General features: G+C 30.4%; 1 long non-coding RNA gene across 1 annotated transcript; it reads right to left on the bottom strand.

Annotated features, from left to right (window-relative positions):
* Positions 1-468: 468 nt before the first annotated feature.
* Positions 469-2,511, bottom strand: LOC121213822 (uncharacterized). Its single transcript, XR_005909276.1, has 4 exons — positions 2,121-2,511; positions 1,395-1,488; positions 682-806; positions 469-576 (listed from the first exon to the last, which is right to left on the bottom strand). It is a non-coding gene; the product is annotated as an uncharacterized lncRNA (long non-coding RNA).
* Positions 2,512-7,204: the final 4,693 nt, after the last annotated feature.

Genomic DNA, 7,204 nt, shown 5'->3' with positions numbered 1-7,204 from the left:
TGATTTTCTATTCAAAGTGATGTTTCTTTTCAAATGGAATTCAAAATCTAAAGTTATTTTAATACTATTTTCATTTCTATTGAAATATTTAGGCTTCAGCTTTCTGATTTTCTTTTCAAAATGATAATTATTTTGGTCATCATCAAATAAACTTCAAAATGTAGGGTCTTTTCATTCTACTTTCATTTGTATTTAAATAAACAGGTTTGATTTTCTTTTCAAAATGATATTGGTCATCATCAAATAGACTTTAAATTCTAGGGGTTTTTTGTACTCTAAAGAAATTTGGGTTTCCTTTTCTTTCTTTCTTTTTTTGTTAAAAAAAGTGATTAACATGAACCTTAGCTTCATAGATTTGTTTTAGGAATGACTAGAAATATTTTATGTTTAGCAAATTAGGTCAGATAAAACTTACAGAGAGTAATACATTTTCTAACCAAGTATCAAAACACTGAACAAAATAAAAAAAAATGAAAAATTACCACTGGATTCATTTCAGGAGGAGGATTTGCCCCAAAATGGTTATAATTAACCTCAATTTCATACCCAGGAGCTTCTTCTAATCCCACCATAGGACTAATTGCCAGAAGAAAAGAAGAAGAAAAAATTAAATGCTTGCCAAATCCATTTTTGAAAGAAAAATCCCTAGGGAAAATTAAGAATAATTAAAAAAACACTTACACTTCATCCCCTGCTACAATTATATTTTGAATATTCTCAAAATAGCCATTGTTGAACACTTCCAAAATATTATTTTGTTGGATATCATCACTCATGTTTTCACCATTTCCACCTATATTGGCCATCTAAAAAAAAAAGATTTGTTAGTTTAGTTTACCTATAAGTTTATCTATCTATAAAATTTTAAATTCTTTTTTTCCTGAACCAGCATCAATCAAAATGATAGAAAAACCTTGGAAAATTAAAAAATAAAAAATTTGAAGAAAAAAAGGTAGAATCATCTATAAATGTTTAATAAAATTAAAAAAACTAGTTTAATTTACCTAATAATCTATCTATTGAAATAATTAGGCTTCAACTTTTTGATTTTCTTTTCAAAATTATAATTATTTTAGTCATCATCAAATAAACTTCAAAAAGTAGGGTCTTTTAATTCTGTTTTCATTTGTATTGAAATAAACAGGTTTGATTTTCTTTTCAAAATGATAGTGGCCATCTTCAAATAGACTTTAAATTCTGGGTTTTTTTTTGTTTTTGCTACTCTAAAGAAATCTGGGTTTTTTTTTCCTGAAAAAATGTGATTAACATGAACCTTAGCATCATACATTTGCTTTAGGAGTGACTAGAAATATTTTATGTTTAACAAATTAGATCGGACTAAACTTCTAACAAAGTATAAAAAAATGAACAAAACAAAGAAAATGAAAATTTACCACTGGATTCATTTCAGGAGGAGGATTTGCCCCAAACTGGTTATAATTAACCTCAATTTCATGCCCAGGAGCTTCTTGTAATCCCACGATATGACTAATTGCCAAAAGAAAAGAAGAAGAAAAAAATTAAACTCTTGCCAAATCCATTTTTGAAAGAAAAATCCCTAGGGAAAACTATGAATAATTAAGAAACACTTACACTTCATCCCCTGCTACAACTATATTTTGAATATTCTCAAAATAACCATTGTTGAACACTTCCAAAATATTATTTTGTTGGATATCATCACTCACGTTTTCACCATTTTCACCAAATATTGGCCATCTAAAAAAGAGTTTCTTTAGTTTTGTTTATCCATCGTTCTGGCTATCTATAAATTTTTAAATTCTTTTTTCCCTAATTCAACATCAATCAAAATGATAGAAAAATCTTTCAAAAATACAAAATAAAAAATTTGAAGAAAAAAAGATAGAATCATCAATAAGTGTTTAATAAAACTAAAAAAATGTTTAATTGACCTAATAATTTACTATCTGCAAATTTTTAAATTCTCTTTTTCCTTGAACCAACATCAATCAAAATGATAGAAAAATCTTTGAAAAGTACAAAAATAAATTAAAAAGCGCGAGGATAAGTGTTTTTAAAAAAATCAAAATCGTCCATAAATGTTTTATCTGTAAGTGCCTTTGAAACAAATCTTTCAAAAAGAAAAAAGAAAACCATACCTTAAACAAAAAGTGACGAACAAAATTTGCCTTCTTTCTCAGGAGTACAACATAAAATTTATCTTCTTCCTTAGGAGCACAGCACTGAATTTATATACATATATTTTAGAGGAAAAGTAAATGGTGAGTAACAAAAAGAGCGTTGAAAACTGCTGAGGGTAAACGGACAGTTCATGAAAAAGTGTGTGTTTTTTTGTGTTCTTGCGTTCTGTTCTCCGTCAATCAGTTCTTTTGGGTGAAAGGTAAAATTTATTATATATTTGAGGGCAAAAATAAATGGTGGGTACCAAAGGAGTGTTTCGAAAAGAGTGTTGAAATGTTGAGGGTATTTGCTGACGTGACAGTCCTTTAGAATATGACTGAGACAGTTTATGAAAACGTTTTTGTGTGTGCTTTTTTTTGTTTTTGCTTTCTGTTCTCTTGAATCTTTTTTTTAGTGAAACATAAAATTTAAGTTACTAAACCCTATTTTTTATACTGTTTCCTTTCTTTTATTTTAAATGTTTTTTCATATTAGTTTAATTAAGAAATTGTGAACAATTTCGAGCATAAATTCATATAAAAATATTTGTCAATATTGTATGTATATATACCTGCAATAATTGTTAGGGTTGAATGCAGGCAATAATGAAGATTTGATTATTAGGGATTGGATAAAGATAATTGAGAGTAGGGAAGTGGGTGAGATTGAAGGATCTTGTGTGCAGATTTTTTCTAAGCATCCAAGCTTAAGGGGTTATTATTCGAAAGGTACGATTTTGGGATAACTTTATTTTCCCTTCTAGTGGTGGCATTTTGTTTCCGGTATGATATCAAATTTCTCTATGAAAGGTAGTGATTTATGTAATAATCTGGTCGTGTTGAAAGGTACGTGAATTAATAGTGATTTTGTGTGGGTTATGGAGATTGTATTTACCATTAGGAGCAGAAGATGAGTTCGTTCTTGAGGAATGGTTATTTTGGGGGTTGAGATGATAGAAGAGGCTGTGGGGAGTTGAGTGACCCATGGGTTTTGTGTCACTTGCCAACCAATGATTAAAAGGGTGGTTTTTATTCCCTTTTATTTGTTTTGTGCTCTATACGCATTCAGCTGGTTTGTTGTAGGATGAAGTGAATTTTTTTTTCATTTCTTCAGAAACTAATTGTGCTTTCTGACTTTTGTTTGTCAACATTAGTCTTGGTTGTCGCATTGGAAAATGTAGAACGAAGCTCAGGGTCACTAATAGGAAGCGGTATAGCTTCTATCCAGAAGAGTGCGGCTCCTAAGGTTATATGTGGGACTTTATAAATTGTATATTTTAAGTAAAAACTCCTTAAGTAGTGCAAATGGTAAAACTCCCTTATATGATACGGATCCTACTTGCACTCATGGATGAAGCCTATACGGGTTCTACCATTGGAGATGGAGGAGGAGACTCTGGGTCCGAGGAAAGCTGTACGATTGATGTTGCTGATCCTGTGTTTCTGGAACTTCTTAAGGATGAAAATGGTGGCCCTGCTGTATGGTCTTCTATTGATAAAACTCCATTTACAATTAGATGAAAGCAATTACAAACATAGTATTACTAGAGGAAAGTATATGTCTAACCATTACAGGCTTTTTAATTAGGAATTTGTTTCTCAGTGCTCTTGTACAGTGCTTTGCTTTTAATTTTAGATTGTTCATTTTCTCTATATCAAGTATTTTGAATTTCTATTAATGCAAGTAAAAGCAACACTTTGCATTTCTAAATTAAGGCTAGCTTACTTTAATATTGTACGCTCTTCCAATAGTACAATATCATATTTTTTGAGCTATGAATTGTGTATATAACTAGGCTAACCTGGTTTTTGTTTGTTTTACAACTAATATCCTTTTTTTCTGTTTTGAAATAAGTCGACACTTGACAGAAGATTGATTGTTTCAGGAAGCCATTGGACTTCTCCTGGGGTTGCTATAGTACTACAAGCTCCAACAAATAGCCCTCAGTCTGACAGATTATTAACTTCTATTTTTGGAGTTAATAGTGCCTCTTTTATTCCTTTTCAATATATTTATTTCTTATTTTTGTATTTCATTTCATTATTTCTTAGAGAGTAAATCTGAATTTTGGTTGAACGTGAATTGATAGCAGCATAAATGGTTTGATGAAGATAGTGGCTTTAATGACGCCCCTCCACCAGCATTTCTCCACCTAAAACATTTCTTTTTGTTGCCTAAAACTCATTCCAGAAATCATCTCAGGTACATCCAACCATACATTACATCATTTTGGTTAGTATATTCGATGTCTTTTTACGGATAAATTCATTCAATTCCATCTTATAGTTGACTAAATGTTTAATTAAACTAAAAAAATGAGCTTAAATTTCCTCATAATCTATCTATCTGCAAAATTTTGAATTCTTTTTTTTTTTATTGAATCAACATCAATCGAAATGATAGAAAATATTTGAAAATTACAAAAAATGAATTAGAAAAGCACAATGATATGGATTTAAAAAAAAAGATAAAAATCATCCATAAATGTTTCCATGCATTAGCTCTGAGTGTCTTTGAAACTAAAACTTTCATGAAGAAAAAAGAAAATCATACCTTAAGCAAAATGTGAAGAACAGATTTGTCTTCTTTCTAAGGAGTACAACACTGAATTTATATATATATTTGAGAGGGAAAATAAATGGTAAGTAGGAAATGAGCAATAGAAGGGTACATGGGACAAGAGTGTCGAAAATTGTTGAGGGTATCTGCTGACTGACACTTCTTTGAAATGTGATTGGTTAAAGGTTTTAATGGACAGTTTACGAGAGTGTGTGCATTTTTTTTGTTTTTGCTTTGTGTTCTCACTCAATGCTTTTTTTTTTGGCAAAACATAAATTTGAAATTATTAAACCTCTTTTATATTGAATCTTTTTTCATATTAGCTTAATTAATAAATTTTGAATATTTTGAGGATAAATTTATATAAAAATATTTTTAAATACATGCTATAATCGTTAGGGTTGAATGCAGGTAATAATGAGGATTTGATTATTAAAGATTAGACAAATAATTGAGAGTAGGGAAGTGGGTGAGACGGAAGGATCTTGTGTGCAGTTTAACTGTGGCGTACAAGCTTATGCAGCTATTATTCGAAAGGTATGGTTTGGGGATTTCCCCTTCTAGTGGTGACATTTTGTTTTCAGGATGAAATCATTTTTTAAGTTGTGATTTCTGTAATAATCTGGTCGGTATGTGAATTAATAGTGATTTTGTGTGGGTTATGGTGATTGTGTTTACCATGAGGAGCAGTGGATTCATGAGGAATGGTTATTTAGGGTGGCCTTATCTTGAGATGATAGAAGGGGCTGTGGGGATTGAAGGCTTTTGTGTCACTTGCCAATGATTAAAAGGGTGGTTTTGTCGCTCTGATTTAGTTAAAGTGTGTTTGATGTGGTGTCAATTTTGAATTTGAGTCTGCTGGTATAGTTGGAAACTGAGTGGATTGTGAGATTAGGCTTTATTCCATTTGATGGAGATTAGTTTTGGTAATGGGGGTTTTAACTTTTGAAAGTGTGCTACTAATTTCTCTTCAGATTGTGCTTCTCAAGTCTAGCGGCGTTTTTGATGGGTAAGCTATCAACATTGTAATTGCAATTTAGAGTCAATTAGCCTTTAACTAGTCCCTTGCGTTGGCGTTAATTGAATCGATATCAAGGGAGTGGTGGAAAATCCATCGTGTATGGTATCATTGGCCCCTGTGTGGTGCTCAAGCTCATCATTCATCCTGTGGAAATTTTCAGTGCGGATAATGCAAGGTGCAAATTCCTGGCAGTAATCGACATCCATTGTATCAATACAAATAGATTCACGTCTCCAATTTGAAACTTATGGCTAGTTTTTAAATTTTATTTTACTGTTGTTATTACCATGTAAAATAGGCTAATTTGAGAAGTCGATTTAAATCCTTTTAAGTAAACCTATATTTTTATTACCAGATTTAAGTAAATACATCTCATTTATAATATATATATATCTCATGTAAATGTCAAATTATGTGCTCACTCCATAAGTTAAACCAAATAAATATCTAATAAAAAAATATTTTATTTAAATTTAATTATAAATGTTTGTACAAAAAATAAACTTTTCGACGCATATCATTTTCAAAATAGCAAAATTTACAATTTAACAGCTGCCATTTAATAAGTTGACTGAATTTTCAAAGATCGAAAAATATAGAGACTTAAACTAGCGAAATTAAAAACACCACCATGTCCTGGTTTCATGATAAGTTTTAACTAATTCAACAGGTTAGGAGATAATGACAAAAATCTTAACTGAATATTCGATATTATCTCATGATTTTCTGTACTCCCTAGAAATTTTTTGTACTTCCTCATGATTTTTTCTATTCCCTCAAATTTGTTACACTATTTTATAATTTTTGGTACTCCCTCTAGTATTATTTTATATTGCGTGTTCCGAAATCATGTTTTGCCATGAGAAATCAATTTTTAGTGGTCGAAAATTATTATTTTTGCATACTAATAAAATTTGTTATATACACTAATAAATTTGAACATATTGAAAGTAAATAACTAAAGCAAATTTTTAAGATGAGCCGATATTTAGTACTTTGGTGACAAACAAATAATCCATCATTTCTTATTTAATTTCAAACGATCATCCTATAATTTAACCAAACAAGTAACCCATTATTTCTTTTTTCTAACTATATGAGCTCATGAAAGCCAAAACCCAAATCAAGCAAGTGATTCAATCCAAACCCGAATTAAAACTCTCAACTTCGTCTTAAATTCTTGAACAATTAACAACAACATAATAAAGAAGTCTAAAACAGTGGATTGGTTTCTATGAGCCCATTGCTCAACAAAGAGTCCTATCAAAAGCTCTTCTAAAACATTCCTTTAAGAAAGCTACAGTTTGCAGATAATATTATATTAAAGTTTCTATTTGAACTCCTTGGTTTACATAACTTACATTCTCAACAACTTCAAAGAAGCCATTAATACCTGCAACTCATAAAGCAAATATAAATCCACCAGTACCTGCAGCAACATGCCAAAAAAAGAAAAGCTCAAGACTTAGCAATGGCATCACC

This window comes from Gossypium hirsutum, chromosome D01, assembly GCF_007990345.1.
Source record: "Gossypium hirsutum isolate 1008001.06 chromosome D01, Gossypium_hirsutum_v2.1, whole genome shotgun sequence".
Taxonomy (NCBI): Eukaryota; Viridiplantae; Streptophyta; class Magnoliopsida; order Malvales; family Malvaceae; genus Gossypium; species Gossypium hirsutum.
This window is presented reverse-complemented; position numbering and strand designations above follow the sequence as displayed.